This window comes from Balaenoptera borealis (assembly GCF_965194805.1).
Source record: "Balaenoptera borealis genome assembly, chromosome: X".
Classification (NCBI taxonomy): domain Eukaryota; kingdom Metazoa; phylum Chordata; class Mammalia; order Artiodactyla; family Balaenopteridae; genus Balaenoptera; species Balaenoptera borealis.
In genome coordinates, this window is record NC_138881.1 from 58049200 (window position 1) to 58076837 (window position 27638).

The 27638-nt window shown below is 37.6% G+C and overlaps 1 protein-coding gene and 1 pseudogene across 5 annotated transcripts in view; one reads left to right on the forward strand and one right to left on the reverse strand.

Annotated features, from left to right (window-relative positions):
• Positions 1-27638, forward strand: part of EDA (ectodysplasin A) — a 362785-nt gene that overhangs the window by 314312 nt on the left and 20835 nt on the right. The gene's annotated exons all lie outside the window — the stretch shown is intronic.
• Positions 17595-26476, reverse strand: LOC309620386 (general transcription factor IIF subunit 2 pseudogene; annotated as a pseudogene). Its single transcript has one exon. The product of its transcript is annotated as a general transcription factor IIF subunit 2 pseudogene (transcript).

The following is a 27638-nucleotide window of genomic DNA, read 5'->3' on the forward strand; positions in this document are numbered from 1 at the left end:
TGTTACAAAGAAAGTTGTAACAAGTGGCAAAAATGAAAGATTTGGCATCAAATAACCCGAGTTTGAGTCTTGATTCTGCCTTTGACTGTGGGATACTAGACAAGTGATCTTCTCTTCCTTGAGTTTCTATTGTATTCCTTGTAAAATGGACATACTGCCACCCACCCACAGTTAATGGAAAGATTAAGTCAAAAAATAATTGCAAATTCACTGTGTAAAATGATATGGAAAAGGGGTGGCACTTTTCTTACTCATCTGCTGTTCTCTGTAATCATTTCTGTTCTTGTCATCTCTGTACCATGAGCACCCCACTAGATGACCCTATTGTGCCAACCCTAAAGCTCTTGTTCTTGAATTCTAATCCTTGGACTGGTGCCAGGCTGACTACATAAGAATCACCTAGGGCTTGCTTTTGAAATACAGATTCCCTCGCTGTACCCCCAGATTTTATTGAGTAGATCTGAGCTGAGGCCCAGATTTTTTAAACTCTGTATTTCTAAAATTCTCTCCAGACAATTCTTCAGACACAGCCAGTTATGAGACCCACTTTGTCTGAAACACTTAGCACCATACCTTGCATATGGCAGACAGTCAGAAAATGGTTATTAAATTAAAGAAATTCTGGAAAAGAGAAATCCATATGACTAAAAAGAAGTTGGATCTTAGAAAGAGAGGAGAAAGGAGCTAGAGTATATGACACCAAAGAAAGGGAGACATTTCATGGCTGTTTTCTATTCCATGGTGAGTTATTTTGAAGACTCAAACAAGTTGTTCTCCATTTGTGGAATGAACTAAACAATAGACAATATGCGTAAATGATAGCAAGAGCAACTTCCATTATATACCAGGAAGAATTTCTTGACCCTGGGTGGGATTCAGGGTTAAAGCAGATTACAGCAACATGTTGCAAACTAGCCATCCATAATGTTTCAAACTCCTACCCCTCCTAGGTCAAAGGGGAACTAGCCACATGATCTCTTAACATTCCCTTCCACTTCTGTGATTCCAGCTACATCATGAGTCCTTACAAGCAAAGTAAATTAAACTAGCAATTATTGCCTTTTAAATGCTAGTGATTTTAAGAGTTTTCTCTGAAAAGTCTTAGTCAATAGGAACATAAGACTATGAATAACACCAAAATATTTAGCTGTCTATTGAAACTTCTTCACAGTATCAAATAAAATGGGAACCGATGCAACTGGACCAGAGCTTGGTTAAGTAGGTAACAGATTTATTGGACTTGCTCATTTTTAAAATTAAGGTTATAAACAACATATGTCAAAAATCTTATAAAACTGCTCTGGAAATCATCTTCCTGGAAAGCCAAAATCCCTGCTAATGTTCTGAATTTGCTTTTCAGAACTGAAAGATGACATCGTATACATCTGCAGCACTGTTTGAAACAATGCTCCTTTGAAACAGAGCTTACTCTGTGTGGGTGTGCATTCAGTAGCAACCCCAAAGTTTCAAACACCTGGTCTCTTCCCAGAATGTAATCCAGCCAATCCCTTGAGAGAAGACAGCTTTCCTATTTACAAATACAGGTGGTGTTGCTATGAGTTACAGTTTTCTGGAAGTTTTCATACATAGTTCATGATTTTAAAGCAAAAGGAAATCATATGAGAGTGAAATCACCAGATCTTCGGTCTATCCTGAAGGCTAGAGACTTGAGGAGAATCTCAATTGGCTCTTTTTATTTTTGCTGTCACATATGTAAGTCTCCTGTTGAATCTCTCTGGTCCACTGTTCCCTCTAATGAAGTCATGTTCTGTGCTCAGGGTAGTAATATCCTCAGAAGCAGATGTCTCCCATAAAGCATGACCTCATTCATTGGAATGGGAAGAGCCAGCAGTAGACTGCTGGGGTAAAATGGAGGGAAGGGCTTTGTTTAAAAATAGTTTTCTTAAATAATGTGTTCAACTTTTTATGAATTTCTATAAAAAGGCAAATCTAATTTGTTACTGTTTTTTGTTAGACTCATTCCTCAAATACAGAAGGGGCAACCACTAGGCCAGAAGGAACAGAGTCATTACAGAGCATAGACACTTCCATCCAGTTGTTTGTTATAGTGTGACAGATTTGGGTATAAAAGGGTGAAATTTGGGCTTTTCCAGATGCTAAATCTAGGCTCTGTATCAGACCCCACTGAATCACAGCCTAGATTTCAACAAGCATTTTATAACAGCCCTGAAGCTCAGAGGAAATAAACTTAAGTGTTCAAGGAAAGTTACTGACCCAGATGCTCTCAGCAAATTAGGCAAGTGGGAACATTGCTAGAGAAGGAAAGGGTAGAGGAAAAGAGTGGACCAGTTAGAAAGATGCAGTTTGAAGCAATCCAAACTTGCTCAGGAGAATGGGCTTTCCACGTTATTCCTGTTCCAGTTGTAGGGCAGTTCCTGAGCACTGACTTCTCAAATTATTAGGAATAATTGAAATTTATGACACCCTATAACCAGGCCTTTCAGTCACAGCCCACATGTTCTAGTGTGCTCTTTGCTTCTGTTTGTGTCTATGCAGAAAGTGAGCATCCTAAGTAAAGAAGCTACAAAGAGCTAATTTCCTAGACAAATGGCAAAGATCTTTCCACAAACAGGATCACAAGGAAATATAAGGTACTTAACATCAGAGCTCAGCATCTGTAATTTGTAAGTTTAATCACTACATTCCCATAAGAAGTCTGTTTCACGGGAGCTTCAAGATGGTGGAAGAGTAAGACGTGGAGATCACCTTCCTCCCCACAAATACATCAGAAATACATCTACATGTGGAACAACTCCTACAGAACACCTATTGAATGCTGGCAGAAGACCTCAGACCTCCCAAAAGGCAAGAAACTCCCCACGTACCTGGGTAGGGCAAAAGAAGAAACAGAGACAAAACAACAGGGAAAGGACCTGCACCAATGGGAGGAAGCTGCGAAGGAAGAAAAATTTCCACACACTAGGAAGCCCCTTCGTGGGCCAAGATGGGGGGAGTAGATGGGCAGGAAGCTTCTGAGCCATGGAGGAGAGCACAGCAACAGGGGTGCAGAGGGCAAAGTGGAGAAATTCCCGCACAGAGGATCGGTGCCGACCAGCACTCACCAGCCCGAGAGGTTTGTCTGCTCACCCGCCAAGATGGGTGGCGGCTGGGAGCTGAGGCTCGGGCTTCGGAGGTCGGATCCCAGGGAGAGGACTGGGGTTGGCTGTGTGAACACAGCTTGAAGGGGCTAGTGCGCCACAGCTAGCCAGGAGGGAGTCCGGGAAAAAGTCTGGAGCTGCTGAAGAGGCAAGAGACGTTTTCTTGCCTCTTTGTTTCCTGGTGCACGAGGAGATGGGATTAAGAGCACCGCTTAAAGGAGCTCCAGAGATGGGCACGAGCCGCAGCTATCCACACGGACCCAGAGACAGGCATGAAATGCTAAGGCTGCTGCTGCAGCCACCAAGAAGCCTGTGTGCAAGCACAGGTCACCATGCACACCTCCACTCCCGGGATCCTGTGCAGCCCTCCACTGCCAGGGTCCCATGATCCAGGGAAAACTTCCCCGGGAGGACACACGGCGCCTCAGGCTGGTGCAAAGTCATGCCAGCCTCTGCCACCGCAGGTTTGCCCCACACTCCGTACCCCTCCCTCCCCACGGCCTCAGTGAGCCAGAGGCCCCAAATCAGCTGCTCCTTTAACCCCGTCCTCTCTGAGCGAAGAACAGGAGCCCTCAGGCGACCTACACACAGAGGCGGATCCAAATACAAAGCTGAACCCCAGGAGCTATGCGAAGAAAGAAGAGAAAGAGAAATTCTCCCAGCAGCCTCAGTAGCAGTGGATTAAATCTCCACAATCAACTTGATGTACCCTGCATCTGTGGAATACCCGAATAGACAACGAATCATCCCAAATTTAGGAGGTGGACTTTGGGAGCAATGATATATTTTTTTTTCCCTTTTTCTCTTTTTGTGAGTGTGTGTGTGTATGCTTCTCTGTGTGATATTGTCTGTATAGCTTTGCTTTTACCATTTGTCCTGGGGTTCTCTCTGTCCTTTTTTTTTTGATATAGTTTTTAGCACTTGTTATCATTGGTGGATTTGTTTTTTGGTTTGGTTGCCTCTTCTTTCTTTCTTTCTTTTTTAATTTTTCCATTACTTTTATTAAAAAATTTTAATAATTATTTTTTATTTTTCATTTTAATAACTATTTTATTTTACTTTATTTTATTTTATTGTATCTTCTTCTTTCTTTCTCTTTTTTCTCCCTTTTGTTCTGAGCCATGTGGATGACAGGGTCTTGGTGCTCCAGCCAGGCGTCAGGGCTGTGCCTCTGAGGTGGGAGAGCCAAGTTCAGGACACTGGTCCACAAGAGACCACCCAGCTCCATGTAATATCAAATGGCGAAAATCTCCCAGAGATCTCCATCTCAACGCCAAGACCCAGCTCCACTCAACAACCAGCAAGCTACAGTGCTGGACACCCTATGCCAAACATATAGCAAGAGAGGAACACAACCCCATCCATTAGCAGAGAGGCTGCCTAAAACCATAATAAGGCCACAGACACCCCAAAACACACCACCAGACGTGGACCTGCCCACCAGAAAGACAAGATCCAGCCTCATGCACCAGAACACAAGCACTAGTCCCCTCCACCAGGAAGCCTACACAACCAAGTGAACCAATCTTAGCCACTGGGGACAGACACCAAAAACAATGGAAACCAAGAAACTGCAGCCTGCAAAAAGGAGACCCCAAACACAGTAAGTTAAGCAAAATGAGAAGAAAGAGAAACAGGAGATGAAGGAGCAGGGCAAAAACCCACCAGACGTAACAAATGAAGAGGAAATAGGCAGTCTACCTGCAAAAGAATTCAGAATAATGATAGTAAAGGTGATCCAAAATCTTGGAAATAGAATGGAGAAAATACAAGAAACGTTTAACAAGGACCTACAAGAACTAAAGAGCAAACAAACAGTGATGAACAACACAATAAATGAAATTAAAAATACTCTAGAAGGGATCAATAGCAGAATAACTGAGGCAGAAGAATGGATAAGTGACCTGGAAGATAAAATACTGGAAATAACTACTGCAGGGCAGAATAAAGAAAAAAGAATGAAAAGAATTGAGGACAGTTTCAGAGATTTCTGGGACAACACTAAATGCACCAACATTCAAATTATAGGGATCCCAGAAGAAGAAGAGAAAAAGAAAGGGACTGAGAAAGCATTTGAAGAGATTATAGTTGAAAACTTCCCTAATATCGGAAAGGAAATAGTTAATCAAGTCCAGGAAGCACAGAGAGTCCCATACAGGATAAATCCAAGGAGAAACACGCCAAGGCACATATTAATCAAACTATCAAAAATTAAATACAAAGAAAAAATATTAAAAGCAGCAAGGGAAAAACAACAAATAACACACAAGGGAATCCCCATAAGGTTAACAGCAGATCTTTCAGCAGAAACTCTGCAAGCCAAAAGGGAGTGGCAGGACATATTTAAAGTGATGAAGGAGAACAAGCTACAACCATGATTACTGTACCCAGCAAGAATCTCATTCAGATTTGCTGGAGAAATTAAAACCTTTACAGACAAGCAAAAGCTAAGAGAATTCAACACCACCAAACCAGCTTTACAACAAATGCTAAAGGAACTTCTCTAGGCAGGAAACACAAGAGAAGGAAAAGACCTACAATAACCAACCCAAAACAGTTAAGATAATGGTAATAGGAACATACATACCGATAATTACCTTAAATGTAAATGAATTAAATGCTCCAACCAAAAGACATAGACTGGCAGAATGGATACAAAAACAAGACCCGTATATATGCTGTCTACAAGAGACCCACCTCAAACCTAGGGACACATACAGACTGAAAGTGAGAGGATGGAAAAAGATATTCCATGCAAATGGAAATCAAAAGAAAACTGGAGTAGCAAATCTCATAACAGACAAAATAGACTTTAAAATAAAGGCTATCACAAGAGACAAGTAAGGACACTACATAATGATCAAGGGATCAATCCAAGAAGAAGACATAAAAATTGTAAATATTTATGCACCCAACATAGGAGCACCTCAATACATAAGGCAAATGCTAACAGCCATAAAAGGGGAAATTGACAGTAACACGATCATAGTAGGGGACTTTAATACCCCACTTTCACCAATGGACAGATCATACAAAATGAAAATAAATAAGGAAACACAAGCTTTAAATGATACATTAAACAAGAAAAACTTAATTGATATTTGTAGGACATTCCATCCAAAAACAACAGAATACACATTCTTCTCAAGTGCTCATGGAACATTCTCCAGGTTAGATCATATCTTGGGTCACAAATCAAGCCTTCATAAATTTAGGAAAATTGAAATCATATCAAGTATCTTTTCCGACCACAAGGCTATGAGACTAGATATCAATTACAGGAAGAAATCTGTAAAAAATACAAACAAACACATGGAGGCTCAACAATACACTACTAAATAACCAAGACATCACTGAAGAAATCAAAGAGGAAATCAAAAAATACCTAGAAACAAATGACAATGACAACATGATGACCCAAAACCTATGGGATGCAGCAAAAGCAGTTCTAAGAGGGAAGTTTATAACAATACAATCCTACCTTAAGAAACAAGAAACATCTCAAATAAACAACCTAACCTTACACCTAAAGCAATTAGAGAAAGAAGAACAAAAACAACCCCAAAGTTAGCAGAAGGAAAAAAATCACAAAGATCAGATCAGAAATAAATGAAAAAGACATGAAGGAATCGAAAGCAAGGATCAGTAAAACTAAAAGCTGATTCTTTGAGAAGATAAACTAAATTGATAAACCATTAGCCAGAGTCATCAAGAAAAAAAGGGAGAAGACTCAAATCAATAGAATTAGAAATGAAAAAGGAGAAGTAACAACTGACACTGCAGAAATACAAAGGATCATGAGAGATTGCTACAAGCAGCTCTATGCCAATAAAATGGACAACCTGGAAGAAATGGACAAATTCTTAGAAATGCACAACCTTCCAAGACGGAACCAGGAAGACATAGAAAATATGAACAGACCAATCACAAGCACTGAAATTGAAACTGTGATTAAAAATCTTCCAACAAACAAAAGCCCAGGACCGGATGGCTTCACAGGCGAATTCTATCAAACGTTTAAAGAAGAGCTAACACCTATCCTTCTCAAACTCCTCCAAAATATAGCAGAGGGGGGAACACTCCCAAACTCATTCTACGAGGCCACCATCACCCTGATACCAAAACCAGACAAAGATGTCACAAAGAAAACTATAGGCCAATATCACTGATGAATATACATGCAAAAATCCTCAGCAAAATACTAGCAAAGAGAAACCAACAGCACATTAAAAGGATCATACACCATGATCAAGTGGGGTTTATCCCAGGAATGCAAGGATTCTTCAATATACGCAAATCAATTAATGTGATACACCATAGTAACAAACTGAAGGAGAAAAACCATATGATCATCTCAATAGATGCAGAGAAATCTTTCGACAAAATTCAACACCCATTTATGATAAAAACCCTCCAGACAGTAGGCATAGAGGGAACTTTCCTCAACATAATAAAGGCCATATATGACAAACCCACAGCCAACATCACGCTCAATGGTGAAAAACTGAAACCATTTCCACTAAGATCAGGAACAAGACAAGGTTGCCCACTCTCACCACTATTATTCAACATAGTTTTGGAAGTTTTTGCCACAGCAATCAGAGAAGAAAAAGAAATAAAAGGAATCCAAATCTGAAAAGAAGAAGTAAAGCTGTCACTGTTTGCAGATGACATGATACTATTCATAGAGAATCCTAAAGATGCCACCAGAAAACTACTAGAGCTAATCAATGAATTTCATAAAGTAGCAGGATACAAATGTAATGCACAGAAATCTCTTGCATTCCTATACACTAATGATGAAAAATCTGAAAGTGAATTTAAGAAAACACTCCCATTTACCACTGCAACAAAGAGAATAAAATACCTAGGAATAAACCTACCTAAGGAGACAAAAGACCTGTATGCAGAAAATTATAAGACACTTATGAAAGAAATTAAAGATAATACAAATAGATGGAGAGACATACCATGTTCTTGGATTGGAAGAATCAACACTGTGAAAATGACTCTACTACCCAAAGCAATATACAGATTCAATGCAATCCCTATCAAACTACCACTGGCATTTTTCACAGAACTAGAACAAAAAAATCTCACAATTTGTATGGAAAAACAAAAGACCCAGAATAGCCAAAGCAATCTTCAGAAAGAACAACGGAGCTAGAGGAATCAGGCCTCCTGACTTCAGACTATACTACAAAGCTACAGCAATCAAGACAGTATGGTACTGGCACAAAAACAGAAATATACATCAATGGAACAGGATAGAAAGCCCAGAGATAGACCCACGCACATATGGTAACCTTATCTTTGATAAAGGACACAAGAATATACAGTGGAGAAAAGACAGCCTCTTCAAAACGTGGTGCTGGGAAAACTGGACAGCTACATGTAAAAGAATGAAATTATAAAACTCCCTAACACCATACACAAAAATAAACTCAAAATGGATTAAAGACCTAAATATAAGGCCAGACACTATAAAACTCTTAGAGGAAAACATAGGCAGAACACTCTATGACATAAATCACAGCAAGATCCTTTGTGACCCACATCCTAGAGAAATGAAATAAAAACAAAAATAAACAAATGGGACCTAATGAAACTTAAAAGCTTTTGCACAGCAAAGGAAACCATAAACAAGACGAAAAGACAACCCTCAGAATGGGAGAAAATATTTGCAAATGAAGCAACTGACAAAGGATTAATCTCCAAAATTTACAAGCAGCTCATGCAGCTCAACATCATAAAAACAAACAACCCAATCCAAAAATGGGCAGAAGACCTAAATAGACATTTCTCCAAAGAAAATATACAGATTGTCAACAAGCACATGAAAGAATGCTCAACATCATTAATCATTAGAGAAATGCAAATCAAAACTACAATGAGATATCATCTCACACCAGTCAGAATGGCCATAATCAAAAAATCTACAAGCCAAAAAAAAAAAAGAATCTACAAGCAATAAATGCTGGAGAGGGTGTGGAGAAAAGGGAACCCTCTTGCACTGTTGGTGGGAATGTAAATTAATACAGCCACTATGGAGAACAGTATGGAGTTTCCTTACAAAACTAAAAATAGAACTACCATACGCCCCAGCAACCCCACTACTGGGCATATACCCAGAGAAAACCATAATTCAAAAAGAATCATTTGCCAAAACGTTCATTGCAGCTCTATTTACAATTGCCAGGACATGGAAGCAACCTAAATGTCGATCAACAGATGAATGGATAAAGAAGATGTGGCACATATATACAATGGAATATTACTCAGCCATAAAAGGAAACGAAATTGGGTTATTTGTAGTGAGGTGGATCGACCTAGAGTCTGTCATATAGAGTGAAGTAAGTCAGAAAGAGGAAAACAAATACCATATGCTGACACATATATATGGAATCTAAAAAAAAGAAAAATAATGGTTGTGAAGAACTTAGGGGCAAGACGGGAATAAAGACGCAGACCTTCTAGAGAATGGACTTGAGGATATGGGGAGGGGGAAGGGTAAGCTGGGACAAAGTGAGAGTGGCATGGACATATATACACTACCAAACGTAAAATAGATAGCTAGTGGGAAGCAGCCGCATAGCACAGGGAGATCAGCTCGGTGCTTTGTGACCACCTCACAGGGTGGGATAGGGAGGGTGGGAGGGAGGGAGATGCAAGAGGTGAGAGATATGGGGACATATGTATATGTATAAATGATTTACTTTGTTATAAAGCAGAAAGTAACACACCCTTGTAAAGCAATTATACTCCAATAAAGATGTTTAAAAAAAAAAAGAATAGAATCCTTTCAAAAAAAAAAGTGTGTTTCAGTTACAGTTGTGCGTTAAAAAGTGAAGGCATGCCAGTAATTCTGTAAATATGAATTGATGGTGATACATACTGAAATTAAATTTATTTCTCCAACTCCTACATTAGTCGTATTTGCTGGCAACTAGCTCTCCTCCAAAGATCAATTTAAGCTCATCTCTACCATAAAGAAAACCTTCCCAGAGAAAACCTCCCAGACTTCATTTCTCATGCTCCTTGAGCCCATCCATCTCCTTCCTCCTTCCACATAGCTCTCATCCTTCCCTCTAGAGGCAATGACATTGGTACCTGAAATGAAAATACACAGGAAACAGGTAAGAAGAGATCAATGGACTTTTTCCTAAGTTAGTGTGGTAGGGTAAACTGTTACCAAAAAACTGAGACTATATATCAGTTGTCCCTCCAGGAAGTGCTACAAACCAGGAGTAGCTGTAAATGTTTTAAATGAAAGCTATTGTACATTTTTTTCCACCACGGAGAAAAACCACCCAATGACATCCTAGGGAAAAAAAGGAATTAGGCCCAAATCAAGATATTATAGAACTGATACTTCCCTTGCTCTATAAACCTGCAAAGTAAGCAAAGAGAAGGAATACTTCTCAATACAGTTAATGAAATTGGTATAACCTTGATAACAAACCCTTCCAAAAAGCAGCACCAAAAAGAAAACTAAAGATGTCTCACATAAAAAATCCTAAATAAACTACTACCAAATCAAACCCTGCAAAATAGTTAAAGTATAACATGTCATGACCAAGTAGGGTTTGTCTTAGGAAAGAAAAGATGGTTCAATAATAGGAAATCTCTTAATATCACCTTACATCATTGGCTCAAAGGATATGTTATATGATCAGTTCAGATAGATTTGATAAAAATTTAACACCATTTTCTGATAATCCTTAGTAAACTAGGAATAAAATAAAATAAAAGGGTATTATTTAATACGATAAAGAATTTCTTGTGCTTTATAAGAAATAGCATAGTACTTACTGGTAAATATATTAGAGACTTTCCTGCCAAAATCAAATCAAATCAAAGATGCTCATTATAGCTGCTGATGTTCAACATTAGTCTTTTTTTTAATTCTTTTTTTTAAATTAATTAATTTATGTATTTGGCCACACCACACAGCTTTGGGATCTTAGTTCCCCAACTAGGGATTGAACCCGGGCCCCCTGCAGTAGAAGCATGGAATCCTAACCACTGGACCGCCAGGGAATTCCCTTCAACATTACTCTTGAAGTGGTAGCCAATGCAATGAGGCAAGAAACTGAAATAAGAAGTGTTGGGCTTCCCTGATGGCGCAGTGGTTGAGAATCTGCCTGCTAATGCAGGGGACACAGGTTCGAGCTCTGGTCTGGGAGGATCCTGCATGCCGCGGAGCAACTGGGCCCTTGAACCACAAATACTGAGCCTGCGCGTCTGGAGCCTGTTCTCCGCAACAAGAGAGGCCACGATGGTGAGAAGCCCGCGCACCGCGATGAAGAGTGGCCCCCGCTTGCCGCAACTAGAGGAAGCCCTCATGCAGAAACGAAGACCCAACACAGCCAAAAAATAAATAAATAAATAAATAATAATTAAAGATGCTAATAATTTTTTAAAAAGGGGAAAAAAAGAACTGTTAACTATTGAGCAATTATACAACCTATCATTATTTTTACAGATATGATTCTATAGCTAGAAAACCCAAGATAGTTGATCAAAAAGATAAGACAAATAAGAGAGATCACCAAGGTGGCCAGGTCTTATATTGTCTGTTTCATGTAGCACAAATATAGTGTTCAAACAACATTTATGAGTTGAATATAATTGAAAGAATTAACTGAAAAGAAAAGAACTTTCTACAGGAAGGTAAATCCTTCAAGACCATTTCAGAATGTTGCTGTGCCTTAGGATTTTCACTCTGAACACTAATTTTTTTAGATTAAAGTCTTGGTTATTTGAGCTTTCTGTTTGCTTGGTTTGGGGATGAATTAAATTTATATGCTTATGAAATTTTGCAACGAACTTATATTTATTGTGTGCCTAAAGAATATCTTGTACATGTTATTTATGTTATCTTTTATAATCCTTAAAACTCTCTAAGGTAAGTAGTAGTATCCCCATTTTACAAATGAGGGTGCACTCAGAGAGATGAAGCAACTTTCTCTGTGTCATTACAGCACTTAGTAAGTGGTGGAGCTGGGGCTTGAATGCAATTCTGTGGCTTACAATAATGTATCCAATATCCCTGCAAAGGAAAATGTATTTCCTGGAATAAAGTTCTGCAGAATACAATGTGTAGAACATGGCATGCACAATTGGGGTGGCAATACTGAAAATAGAAAAGCAAGCTCACATTTTCCATGTTGAAGGATAACCTCAGGTGAAGCCAGATAGGTATACCCTTTTTGGGAAAAAAATAAAATTGAATTGGCTCTTCCTAAATTAAAGTATTGAGCAGCACTTCCATCCTAGGGCAGGTACTAATGTAAATGACCAGAGAGTGCACACAAACTGAGCATTGGAAGTTCCCAGTTTGTCCTGTTATAAGAAGAATCCAATGTGACTCAGGTTGAGCCTTGTCTCTGATTAAAGGGACACTATATGCACAGCAGGACAGCATCTAGCCATCTCGGACTATTCTGGGACCCAGTCAAGAGCCATGTTGCATATGTGTGGTTCTCAATGTAACTGCTATGTGTGGTTTGGCTGTTCAGCTGTCATGGCTGCACTCCTCCCCAGTGAAAGGGGACCAGAGGACCACCCGCCCACCCTTAGCAAGGCTGACAAAATTACTTCTGGGGATAGCACATGGCACCAGCCATCTGGGCCCATTGATGGGGTTGACCTGCCCACAGGAGGATAGGGTAGCTCTGATGATTTATGTCATGCCCCCAGATCAGATTCTCTCTCATTCCTCTGCTTTGCCCAACAAAAAGGTTAGGATGATAAATTGTCAGTGTAACCTTTAACACATTTAATGAATTAACACATCTCAACTGCTAACGCAATCCATATGATTCATGTGCATACTGCATACAACAATTTCTTGCATTTTCTTAGCACCTCACACTTTCAAAAATTTGATTTTCTTTCTATCTCATTTATCCCCAGAGCTGAAGGTTGAATGCCCCAGATTTCAAGCCCAAGTGAAGAGGAGAATGGTGCTACCGTTAACAGAAATGAAGGAAGTGGCACTCAGGGCTTTACCTAGAGCACTGGTTGTCAAGCTTGGCCACACATTAGAATCACCCCAGGCACTTTTAAAAATTCTCATGTCCATGTCCAGCTCCAAACCAGTTGCATCAGAATCTCTAGGGGTGGGGTCCAGGCATTGAGAGTTTTTTAAGTTTCCCAGGTGATTTCAATGTACAGCCAGATTTGAGAACCACTAACTTAGAAGATGAGTTCAATCTGAAGCATGTGAGTTCCAAGAAACAGGAATGTGTTCAAGGGGCAATGTCACAATGGTAGTTGAAGACATGGGCTGTGATTTAGGAAGTATGATTCTCCATAAGTGTTGAAGCCCTGAAAATAAATATACTCATGAGAGAGTATATAAGTAGAGAAAAGCAAGAGCCTGAAGGCTAACCTTTGCTATTCATAGTAAGATTTCTCTGTTAACCTAGTTTAAATTTTTTTTTAAAGCCACGTGGTTTCAAAATGAAAAAGACATACTTGAGTAATAGCGGCCTTTGTGGAAGGAATTGTGCGTGTATCTAAAGGGAACTAAGGGTGTAATGCATTTGGACATTAAAAAAAACCTTTAATTGAAGCTCTGCAGCAAAGGTTATCATGCTTTAAGTTGTGTCACCATGCACTGTGCAATTAGAGGGACCATCCTATGAAGAGGGCTTGAATGCAGGGATAAAGGGTAATGACAAACACACATCTTACTTGGTTGGGAAGCATAAACAGTAGAGTTTCTATAATAGCCATTTCTGGTTTCATTTAACATTTTTATATATGGTCTGAATGAGAGTTTGCAGTAATATGTCTAAGTTCTTAGATGATGAATCATTTAGTCCAAACACCCATTCAAAGCTCTGCTACTTACTGGCTGTGTGACCCCTGACAAGTTACTTAACCTCTCCTGTCCTGTTTCCTCGGCTCTAAAATAATGAAATCGGACATAAACGTCTCAGCTAGAAATTCTATAGCTTAGCTTAACTCAGCTCCCCTCTCTGTGTCTACAAAGAAAACAACACATAATCAAGTTCTTTAGTTGATTAGAGCAATGTTAGAGCGTGACGATTATGGGGTCAAGGATCAGAGAAAGCAATTGTTAGAATTATTCACTATACAGAGTTCATTGTAACCAGATTGGCAAAGCACTGTTTCTGCCAGCCATCTGCTGGATCATAAAAATAGCTTTGTTATACAGGACCGTACTTTATAATTGGATTTAACCTGTATCACAGATTTCTTCAACAATAAATTTATAAATCTCTTATACAGCATTTTAGAGCTGAGGTTCACAGGATTTTAGAGTAAGAGGTCTCCTAGTCCATACCTATATTTGGCAGAAGGAGAGAGAAATGCAGACAGGTGAAGTGCTTTGCCCAATGTCAGACAGCAAATAAGTCATAGAGCTATATCTCCAGGCAACTAGTCCAGTTCTCTTCTTACACTCAGTTCCCAAAGCAATCAGAAATATAGCCATTTGTGTCCTCAGGCCCGACCTATTTTGAAGCTGTTTTGGCACGCCTGTCAGGCACAGATGTGTCTTGATAATAATGGTGATGAGAAATGAATGTGATGATTATAGCTGCTATTTCTTGAGTACCTATACGTTCCAGGCATTGTGCTAAGTACTGTGCATTATCTCACTTAATCCTGCTGACATTTCTTTTGAGGTAGATATTATTGTCCCAATTTTCATAAATGAAAAAATTCAAAGAATTGAAGTAACTTGCCCAAGATCGCACAGGTATTGAATGTTAGAACTAGAATTCCAGCCCAGTTCTGAAAGAATAACAAAGCTCAAGCTCTTTCCACAATCTTAGTATTTACCGAACAGTATAATCCAGAACATTAATTCAACAAGAGATAGATAGGTCTTTTTCGAAAAACGTTCTCTGGCCAAATAGGTTTGGGAAATGCTGCATTTCATATTCCACTCTGGAGAGTCACATTTCTCGTTCGTGTATTAAAAGATTTGAGAAGTCTTCAGTGAAGAAATCTGTTTATTTTTCCTTAACCCTATTTTTTCCCAAACTCTTTTTGATCAAAGCATCCTTTTCCTGAGGACATCTGTTAATATCACACAGGACCCTGGTACTGTCTGGAACGTAGTGTAAAAACACTGCACTAGACGACACAATCCATTCCATTCATCTTTACAATCCTCCTCACAGACTGCTGCTCTTAGGCCTGGCGTTTTCATCCTAACCGCGAAAGTGACCAAAGACTTGATGTCGCAAAATATTTCTTCAGCAAAAACATACGTTTGTCACTTTGGGAACATCTCTGGTGACATGAAGGAATCTATACTTCATGGAACTTTGAGAGACCATTAGGCGTCTAAAATGTCAGCAGTTAGTGTGACTGTTTTAGTGTTGCCTGAATCACAGTAATATTTTGATATTCTTGACAATATTTTTGAGTCTTTCCCAAACCAAACCAGAACTGAGCCAGAAAAGTTTCACAGCTGATCATAACTTAACTCATGGAGTCAATTGCTTTGTGGAGCCTGAGGCCTCAAGCATGAGTCCCTGCTGCAAAGGCTAGAGAGGAAATCCTTGGATGAAGAATGCAAGCCTTCTCACATCGGAAATACTTTAGAGATTGGGATGTGATGGGGTGGGGTGGGAATCAACTTGCACAGCCCTACCTTTTCTTGCCTTTTTGTCATGCTTAGAGCAGATGTTGGAACTGTAATCTGGGCTCTGAACACGGGCATTCCATGTGGTGCTCATTCAAAATTCTCACTCTTCTTTGAAGCTAATGGCTTCCATCTTCTTCAAATGTATTGAACTTGCCACATGTATTTGTGCATTCTGTCTGTTTACAATTCTTATGGTGTGAGATAGAACATGAAGTAAACTATGAAGGTTATAAGATTTGAAGATACAGAATATGTTGAAGGTTGTTTTTCTTTTTTTTTTTTCTTAATAAAAATTTCCAATCCTCATCTGCCAGTCATTGTCCTTACTTTCCTCCTTATTGCTTATCACTGAAGAAATCTTGGCCATGTCCAGTTTTCTGGTGTAGCTCTCTATATAAAGGGAGGGAAGCATGAAAGTGGGGAGCCTACTACCTATATAACCAAAGAACAAATGAAATTAAATTAACGTTTATTGAGTACCTACTATGAGCACATCACTTTCACTTATTTAGTCTGCAAGACAACTCTGTAAATTGACTGGCAATTTTTGATGCTGTTATTGGTATTCTTAGCATGACTATGATTCAGTAGAAAGTACAATGAACTTGGAGTCAGAAGAATCTTTGTCCACTTCCTTCAGTCATTCATTTATTCATTCAACAAACATTGTACTGAGCACTTACTATAAAAGATATGCTTTAGGTGCTGGAGATACAGAGATGAATAAGGCATAGCCCTTGCCATCAAGGATTTAAAAATTTAGTAAATTGAACAATCACATAATCAGAAAATTATAATTTGATAGGTGCAATAGTTTATTAGGGGAACACAAAGGAATTGTGGCCTGAGCTGAGTCTTAAAGAATGAGTAGGCACTGAGAAAAAGATGGACTGAAGACGGGCACTTCAGGCAGAGGGTATGGCATGAAGGAAGGTACAGAGGCAAGAGGTGTATGGAAGAGGGTGGGGAGGGGGCATAGTGGATACAGAGCCAGGGCTTTGAGGTCTATGTTGAACTATATGCAGTTCAGTGTTGCTTTTAAACTGGTGGATGTTTTATAAATTTATTTTCGTAGTTAATAGACTATGTTTTAGAGAAGTTTTAGGTTTATAGGAAAATAGAGCAGAAATAGTCCCCATATACTCTCTCTCCCCCAACCCTTTGCAACCACTTATCTTTACTGTGTCCACAGTTTTGCCTTTTCCAGAATGTCACACAGTTGGAATCATGCAGTATGTAGCCTTTTCAGACTGGCCTCTTTCACTTAGCAATATGCATTTAAAGTTCCTCCATGTCTTTGTGTGGTTTGATAGCTTATTTCTTTTGATTGCTGAATAATATTCCATTGTATGATGGACCACAGTTTGTTTATCCATTCACCTATTGAATGATATTTTAATTGCTTCCCATTTTTGGCAATCATGAATAAAGCTGCTATAAACATTCATGTGCAGGTTTTTGTTTGAATATAAGTTTTCAACAAATTTGGGCAAACCTAGGAGTGTGATTACTGGATTGTGTGGTAAGACTATTTTTAGCTTTGTAAGAAACTGCCAAACTTTCTTTCAATGTGCCTATACTATTTTGCATTCCCACTCGCAATGAATGAGAGTTCCTGTTGCCCTGCATCCTTGCCTGCATTTAGTATTGTCAGTATTTCAGATTTTAGCGATTCTAGTAGGTGTGCAGTGCTAGCTCATGCTTAATTTGCATTTCCCTAATGACATATGATGTTGAGCATCATATGCTTATTTGTAATCTATATATCTTCTTTGGTGAGGTGTCTGTTTCAATCTTTTGCCCATTTCTTAATTGGATTATTTGTTTTCTAATTGTTGAGCTTTAAGTGTTCTTTATATATACCGGATACCAGTCCTTTACCAGATATGTGTTTTGCAAATACTCTCTCCCAGTCTGTGGTTTGTGTTTTGATTAACTTAACAGTGTCTTTCTCAGAACAGAAGTTTTTAATTTTAATGAAGTCCAGGTTTAACAATTTTTTTCTTTCATGGATTGTGCTTTGGGAGCTCTACCTGAAAATCCACTGCCAAACCCAGGGTCAGGTAGATTTTTTTCATATGTTATTTTCTAGGAGGTTTTCTGTTTTCTTCTGTTTTGTTTTGTTTTGTTTCAGAATAAGGAACTTTGGCCTTTTAATTCCTTTTGAGAGTTTCTGTAGTTGACTACTTTTTTCCTGCTATGCCATTCACTTTGAATCTGTATTACCTCAACTCCTCAGAGAGAAAAAGGACAGGGAGTCCTCATTTAGAAAACATTTCCTAATTTTACATTTTAAAAGTCAATATTTAAAAAGAAAAACCTTCTTCAACCCCCAACCCCTAAGCCCATCATGAATAATCTGGTTTAATACAAGTTAAGTCTATAAATAAATGTGTTCTTTTTCCTCAGAAATCACTTAAACAACTTTACAAGAATTACTGTTTTAATAAAATTAGAAATGAAAAAGGACAAGTTAAAACAGACACCGCAGAAATACAAAGCATCCTAAGAGACTACTACAAGCAACTCTATGCCCATAAAATGGACAACCTGAAAGAAATGGACAAATTCTTAGAAAGGTATAACCTTCCAAGACTGAACCAGGAAGAAATAGAAAATATGAACAGACCAATCACAAGCACTGAAACTGAAACTGTGATTAAAAATCTTCCAACAAACAAAAGCCCAGGACCAGATGGCTTCACAGGTGAATTTTGTCAAACGTTTAGAGAAGAGCTAACACCCATCCTTCTCAAACTCTTCCAAAAAATTGCAGAGGAAGGAACACTCCCAAACTCATTCTATGAGGCCACCATCACCCTGATACCAAAACCAGACAAAGATACTACAAAAAAAGAAAATTACAGACCAATATCCCTGATGAATATAGATGCAAAAATCCTCAACAAAAGACTAGCAAACAGAAACCAACAACACATTAAAAGGATCATACACCATGATCAAGTGGGATTTATCTCAGAGATACAAGGATTCTTCAATATATGCAAACACGGTGATACATTGTATTAACAAATTGAAGAATAAAAACCATATGATCATCTCAATAGATGCCGAAAAAGCTTTTGACAAAATTCAACACCCATTTATGATTAAAAACTCTCCAGAAAGCGGGCATAGAGGGAACCTACCTCAACATAATAAAGGCCATATATGACAAACCCACAGCAAACATCATTCTCAATGGTGAAAAACTGAAAGCATTTCCTCTAAGATCAGGAATAAGGCAAGGACGTCCACTCTCACCACTATTATTCAACATAGTTTTGGAAGTCCTAGCCACGGCAATCAGAGAAGAGAAAGAAATAAAAGGAATACAAATTGTAAAAGAAGAAGTAAAACTGTTGCTGTTTGCAGATGATATAATACTATACATAGAGAATCCTAAAGATGCCACCAGAAAACTACTAGAGGTAATCAATGAATTTGATAAAGTTGCAGGATACAAAATTAATGCACAGAAATCTCTTGCATTCCTATACACTAATGATAAAAAATCTGAAAGAGAAATTAAGGAAACACTCCCATTTACCATTGCAATAGAAAAAATAAAATACCTAGGAATAAACCTATCTAGGGAGACAAAAGACCTGTATGCAGAAAACTATAAGACACTGATGAAAGAAATTCAAGATGTTACAAACAGATGGAGAGATATACCATGTTCCTGTATTGGAAGAATCAATATTGTGAAAATGACTATACTACCCAAAGCAATCTACAGATTCAATGCAATCCCTATCAAATTACCAATGGCATTTTTTACAGAACTAGAACAAAAAATCTTAAAGTTTGTATGGAAACACAAAAAACCCCAAATAGCCAAAGCAGTCTTGAGGGGAAAAAACGGAGCTGGAGGAATCAGACTCCCTGACTTCAGATCATACTACAAAACTGCAGTAATCAAGACAATATGGTACTGGCACAAAAACAGAAATATAGATCAATGGAACAGGATAGAAAGCCCAGAGATAAACCCACGCACCTATGGTCAACTAATCTATGGCAAAGGAGGCAAGGATATACAATGGAGAAAAGACAGTCTCTTCAATAAGCGGTGCTGGGAAAACTGGACAGCTACATGTAAAAGAATGAAATTAGAACACTCCCTAACATCATACACAAAAGTAAAGTCAAAATGGATTAGAGACTTAAATGTAAGACCAGGCACTATAAAACTCTTAGAGGAAAACATAGGAAGAACACTCTGACATAAACCACAGCAAGATCTTTTTTGATCCACCTCCTAGAGTAATGGAAATAAACACAAAAATAAACAAATGGGACCTAATGAAATTTAAAAGCTTTTGCACAGCAAAGGAAATCATAAACAAGATGAAAAGACAACCCTCAGAATGGGAGAAAATATTTGCAAACGAATCATTGGACAAAGGATTAATCTCCAGAATATATAAACAGCTCATGCAGCTCAATATTAAAAAAACAAACAACCCAATCCAAAAATGGGCAGAAGACCTAAATAGACATTTCTCCAAAGAAGACATACAGATGGCCAAGAAGCACATGAAAAGCTGCTCAACATCACTAATTATTAGAGCAATGCAAATCAAAACTACAATGAGGTATCACCTCACACCAGTTAGAATGGGCATCATCAGAAAATCTACAAACAACAAATGCTGCAGAGGGTGTGGAGAAAAGGGAACCCTCTTGTACTGTTGGTGGGAATGTAAATTGATACAGCCACTATGGAGAACAGTATGGAGGTTCCTTAAAAAACTAAAAATAGATTTACCATATGCCCCAGCAATCCCACTACTGGGCATATACCCAGAGAAAACCACAATTCAAAAAGACATATGCACCCCAATGTTCATTGCAGCACTATTTACAATAGCCAGGTCGTGGAAGAAACCTAAATGCCCAGTGACAGATGAATGGATAAAGAAGATGTGGTACATATATACAATGGAATATTACTCAGCCATAAAAAGGAATGAAATTGGGTCATTTGTAGAGACGTGGATGCATCTAGAGACTCTCATACAGAGTGAAGTAAGTCAGAAAGAGAAAAACAAATATCGTATATTAACGCATATATGTGGAACCTAGAAAATGGTACAGATGAACCGGTTTGCAGAGCAGAAATTGAGACACAGTAGTAGAGAAAAAACATATGGACACCAAGGGGGGAAAGCAGCAGGGAGGTGGGGGTGGCGGTGTGATGAATTGGTAGATTGGGTTTGACATGTATACACTGAGGTGTATAAAATGGATGACTAATAAGAACCTGCTGTATAAAAAAATAAATAAAATTAAATTTAAAAAATAATAAAATTTCATTTCAACTGTTAAAAAGAAAAAGAATTATTGTTTTAAAAATTTACCTAGAGAAGTTAAAGTACCCGTCATTTTCCCCCTGTAACAGATGGTGCTCAAAGATTCACATATCAAGGCCATTTGCTTAGCTCATCACACTTTAGTTGTTCTGTTAGCAGGCAGGCTTTGAATGTTCTTAATCACTCTTTTCCCCTCCTTGATAATGTCTGTACTCTGGCTTCAGCTCCCATGTGTTTTTGTGGATCCCTTTTACATTTTGAATACCAATTTCTTTTAAGATTTCCTTCAGGTACGACACAGGCTGTTTTGTGATGTCCACCAAGTCCTTAAGATTAATATTGATGTTTCTCAAAAGCTGAAAACAGCATGTCTAAAATGTGTTATCAGCTCGAGCTCGTTTTCCATCTTCTTTCTTTTTCCTTTCATATGCAATATTGTATTGATGATTAGCAACAGGTTTGTAATTGGTTGTCACAACTTTGTTCAGTTGCTGTAATAGCCTTACAGGTTTGGAAGGTTCTTCTATTTGTAATCTCTTTAATCTCATGTACTTTTCACTGGCAGTGGGTCAGCATTCAGCTCTTTGTACCACTATTCCTTCCAGTGAAAGCTTATCCGATGAGCTCTCAGTAGACACTGTTAATGTGTGTCCCCCAACACTTTGCAAGACAAATATATGTACTCTAGGAGCACTGCCTGAACCTGATTTTCCACCAATATCATGAATATTTGCAAGAGCCTCATTCAAAGTAAATGACACCTCCATCCTTCCTTGATTTTTGGCAATCCGCAGTTTCCCAACTTCACCTCTTCCAGGACCTTTAACCCATTGCTGTGACAAATATTTAGGAACCTTCACCAGCCACACTCCGGTGTTCTGTTTGGCGCCGGTCAGGCTGAGTTCCCCTCTTTCCTCCATGGGTCTGTCGCCAACGGAGGCGTGCTGGCCAGAGCAGTGGCCCCAGGAGCTGGGGGGCTGTGGGGCAAGGGACCAGAGCACGGGGCAAGCCCTGGCTGGAGACTGATTGTGAAGAGCCGGGGTCCACCTGCCCAGATGCTGGGAGCCCGGGGGACTTCTAGGAGTTTTAGAGTTTTCTGTTTTACATTTAGTTCTGTGATCCATTTTGAGTTTATTTTTGTGGAAGTTATAAGGACCGTGTCTAGATTCTTTTTTGCATGGGCATGTCCACTTGTTCCAGCACCATTTGTCAAAAAAACTATTCTTTCTCCATTGGATTGCCTTTGCTCCTTTGTCAAAAATCAGTTGACTATATTTGTTTGGGTCTATTTCTGGGCTCCCTATTCTGGTCCATTAATCTATATGTCTGTTATTCCACCAATACCACACTATCTTGGTTACCATAGCTTTATGCTAAATTTTGAATCAGGTAGTTTTAGCCCCCCAACTTTGTTCTTATTCTTCAATATTGTGTTGAATATTGTGAGTCTTTTTCCTTTCCATATAAAATATAGAATCAGAGGTTTTTGTATCCACAAAATAACTTGCTGGGATTTTTACTTGGGGTTACATTGAGTCTATAGATCAAGTTAAAAAGAAATGACATTTTAACAATACTGAGTCTTCCTATCCATGAACACAGAATATCATTCCATTTATTTAGGCTTTTATTTCTTTCATCAGAGTTTTATAGTTTTCCTCATATAGATCTTGTACATATTCTGTTTGATTTATGCATAACTATTTCTCCTTTTTTGGTGCTAAAGTGTTTTTTTTTTAATTTCAAATTCCAGTTGTTCATTGTTAGTATAGGAAAGTAATTGACTTTTGTATATTGGGCTTGTATCTCACAGCCTTATTATATTTGCTTATTAGTTCCAGGAGCTTTTTGGTCAATGCTCTGGGATTTTTTACATAGAAAATCATGTCATCTGCAAACAAAGACAGTTTTATTTCTTTCTTCCCAATCTGTATGCCTTTTCTTTTCTTGTCTTACCTTATTGCATTAGCTAGGAGCTCCAGTGTGATGTTGAATTAGAGTGGTGAGAGAGGACATCCTTGCCTTGTTCTCAGTCTTAGTGCGAAGTCATCTAGTTTCTCAGCATAAGTATGATATTAACTACAGATTTTTTTGTAGATTTTTTTATCGAATTGATGAATTTCCCCTCTATTCCTAATTTGATGAGAGCTGTTATCATGAATGGATCTTGGATTTTGTCGAATGATTTTTCTGCATCTATTGATACAATCATATGCTTTTTCTTCTTAAGCCTGTTGCTGTATGATGGATTAAGTTAATTTATTTTTGAATATTGAATCAGCCTTGTGCACCAGGAATAAATTCCACTTGGTCGTGGTGTATAATTCTCTTAACGTTGTTGAATTTGACTTGCTAATATTTTGTTGAGGGTTTTTGCAACTATTTTCAATGAGATGTTGGTCTGTAGTTTTCCTTTCTTATAATGTCTTTGGCTTTGGCATTAGGGTACTGCTAGCTTCATGGAATGAGTTAGGAATTGTTCCATCTGCTTCTGTTTTCTGCAAGAGGTTGTAGAGAACTGGTATAATTTCTTCCCTAAATGTTTGGTAAAATCCACCAGTGAAACCATCTGGGCCTGGTACTTTCTGTTTTAGAAGGTTATTAACTGTTGATTCAATTTCTTTAATATGTTTAGGCCTATTCAGATTATATAGTCAATTTCTTTAATATATAAACAAGTTATCCTTTACATATTATATGTACAGATTATATATTTCTTCTTATATGAGTTTTGATAGATTGTATCTTTCAAATAATTAGCCAATTTCATCTAAGTTATCAAATTTGTGGGCAGATTTGTTTTGTTCATAATATTATTTTATTATCCTTTTAATGTACATGAGAGCAGTAGTAATGGCCCTTCTTTCATTTCTGATATTAGTAATTTGTGTCTTCTTGCTCCCTTTCTTGGTTAGCCTGGGTAAGGGTTTATCAATTTTATTCATCTTTTCAAAGAACCAGCTTTTCGTTTCATTGATTTTTTTTCTATTGCTTTCCTGTTTTCAATTTCATTTATATTTGCTCTGATTCTAATCGTTTCTTCTCTTGGGCTTACTCTGAACTTAATTTGCTCTTCTTTTTCTAGTTTCCTGAAGTGGAAGCTTAGATTAAATATTTTCCAAAATCATTTAGATCTTTTTCCTGTTGCAATATATATGATTTTCCAACTACTTTCTGTTATTGATTTCTATTTTAATTCCATTGTAATGTGAGTATATAGTTTGTATGATACCTATGCTTTTAAATTTGCTAAGGTATGTTTTATGACACATAATGTTTATCTTAGTGAATGTTCCATGTGAACTTGAGAAGACTGTATATCCTGCTATTGTTGGATGAAGTATTTTATAAATGTCAATTAGATCTAGTTGATTGATGGTGCTATTCAGCTCAATATATCCTTACTGATTTTATGCCTGCTGGATATTTCAATTACAGACTGAGGGATGTTGAAGTCTCTATAATAGTGGGTTCATCAGATTTTGCCTCAATTTTGTGACACTCTATTGTTAGCCACATACACATTAAAGGATCTTATGTCTTGGAGCATTGACCCCTCTATCACTATATAATGCCTCTCTTCCTTCCTGATCATTTTCCTTCCTCTGAAGCCAGCTTTGTCTGAAATTAGCTTGCTTTTGATTAATGTTAGCATGGTATATCTTTCACTATCCCTTTACTTTTAATCTACCTTTATCTTTATATGTAAAGTGTGTTTCTTACAGATAACATATAGTTAGTTGGTTATTGTTTTTTTATCCACTCTGGCAGTTTCTGTCTTTTAATTGGTGTATTTATACCATTCACATTTAAAGTGATTATTGATATAGTTGGATTAATATCTACTATACTTGTAACTGTTTTCTATTCATTGTCCATTTCTTTGTTTCTTTTTCTGTCTTCCACTCTTTCTGCCTTCTCTGGTTTTAATCAAGCATTTTATATGATTCCATTTTCTTTCCTCTCTTATATCAATTATACTTTAAAAAATTTTTAGTGGTTGCCCTAGAGTTTGAGATACACATTTATGACTTATTCAAGTTCGCTTTCAAATAACATTATAGCACTTCAGAGGTAGTGCAAGTACCTTATAGCAGAGTAGTCCCAATTCCTCCCCCCATCCCTTATAGCATTGCTGTCATTTGTTTTACTTATCCATAAGCTATAATCACTGAATACATCTTTGCTATTATTATTTTGAGTAAACTATTATCTATTAGATCAATTAAGAATAAGTAAAATAAAAGATTTGATTTTACTTTCATGAATTTCTTCTCTAATGCTCTTCCTTTCTTTATGTAGATCCAAGTTTCTGACCTATATCATTTTCCTTTTCTGAAGAACTTCTTTTAACATTTCTTATAAGGCAGGTCTCCTGGCAACAAATTCAATCAATTTTTGTTTGTCTGAGAAAGTCTTTATTTCAACTTCATTTTTGAAGAATAATTTTGCTGGATACATAATCCTAGCTTGGTGTTTTTTTCTTTTAACACTTTAAATATTTCACTGCACCCTCTTCTTGCTTGAATGTTTTCTGAAGAGAAGCCAATGTAATTTTTATCCTTTTACCCCCCTCTAGCTTCTTTAAAGATTGTCTCTTTGTCTTTGGTTTTCTGCAGTTTGAATATGATATGCCTAGGGGTCAACTTTTTGGTATTTGTCCTACTTGATATTCTCTGAGCTTCCTGGATCTGAAGTTTGGTGTCTGTCATTACTTTTAGAAAACTCTTATTTGATATTACTTCAAATATTTCCTCTGTTCCTTCCTCTCTTTCTTCTTCTGGTATTCCCATTATGTGTATATAACCTCATTTGTAATTGTACCACAATCTTTGGACATTCTGTTCCATCTTTTTCATTTTTTTTTTATCTTTGCATTTCATGTATAAGGTTTCTATTGACATCTTCAAGCTCACTAATTCTTTACCATCAAAGGCATTCCTTTATAGTGGGTTGGTTTTTTGTTTGGTTGGTTTTTTTTTGATAGCCAACTTTTTATCTTTTAATTCAATGTACTTAAACTTTAAAAAGGTTCACCCATTTCTCCTACACCTCAACCCTCACCTCTGGCAGCCACCAGTCTGTTCTCTGTATCTATGAGCTTGGTTTGTTTGTTTGTTTATCTATCTATTTTTTAAAAATTCTGCATATAAGAGAGATCATACATATGGTATTTGACTTTCTCTGTCTGACTTATTTCACTTAGAATAATGCCCTCAAGGTCCATCTATGTTGTTGCAACTGACAAGATTCCATTCTTTTTTATGGCTGAGTAATATTCCATTGTGTATGTTATACCACATCTTCTTTATCCATTCATCTACTGATGGACACTTAGGTTGTTTCCACATCTTGGCTATCATCAATAATGCTCCAATGAACATGGGGGTGCGTGTATATGTATATATATATATCTGGGTTAGTGTTTTCTTTTTCTTCAGATAAATACCCAGGAGTGGAATTGCTGGATTAATTGGTAGTTCTATTTTTAATCTCTTGAGGGACCTCCATACTCTTTTCCACAGTGGCTGCACCAATTTATATTCCCATCAACAGTGCACAAATGTTCCCTTTTCTCCACATCCTTGCCAACACCTGTTATTTCTTGTCTTTTTGATAATAGCCATTCTAACAAGTGTGAGGTGGTATTTCACTGTGGTTTTGATTTGTATTTCCCTGATGATAAATGATGTAGAGCATCTTTTCATGCACTGGTTGGCCATCTGGATGTCTTTGGAAAAAAATGTCTATTCAGATGTCCTGACCATTTTTAAATTGGGTTGTTTGGGTATTTTGCCATTGAGTTGGATGAGTGCTTCATATATTTTGGATGTTAGCCCTTATCAAATATATGATTTGAAAATATTTTCTCCCATTCAATAGGCTGCCTTTTCATTATGTTGATGGTTTCCTTTGCTGTGTAGAAGCTTTTTAGTTTGATGTAGTCCCACTTGTTTATTTTTGCTTTTGTTTCTTTTTCTTTTGGTGTCAGATTCAAAAAATTATCACCAAGACTTATGTCAAGTAGCTTACTACCTATGTTTTCTTCTAGGAGTTTTATGGCTTCAAGTCTTTAATCCATTTTGAGTTAATTTTTGTGTATGATGTAAGATAGTGCTCTGGTTTCATTCTTTTGCATGTGATTGTTCAATTATACCAACACTATTTATTGAAGAGACTATCCTTTTCCCATTGCATATTCTTGGCTCCATTGTCATAAATTAATTGACCACATATGTGTGGGTTTATTTCTAGGCTCTCTATTCTGTTCCATTGAGCTATGTGTCTATTGTTATGCAATACTATACTGTTTTAATTACTATAATTTTGCAATACAGTTTGAAATCAGGGAGTATGATGCCTCCAGCTTTTTTCTTCTTTCTCAACATTGCTTTGGCTATTTGGAGGCTTTTATGGTTCCATACAAATTTTGAGGTTGTTTGTCCTATTTCTGTGAAAAAAATGCCATTGAAATTGTGATAAGGATTGCACTGAATCTTATATTTCTTTGGGCAGTATGGACATTTTAACAATATTAATTCTTCCAATCCATGAGCATGGAATATCTTT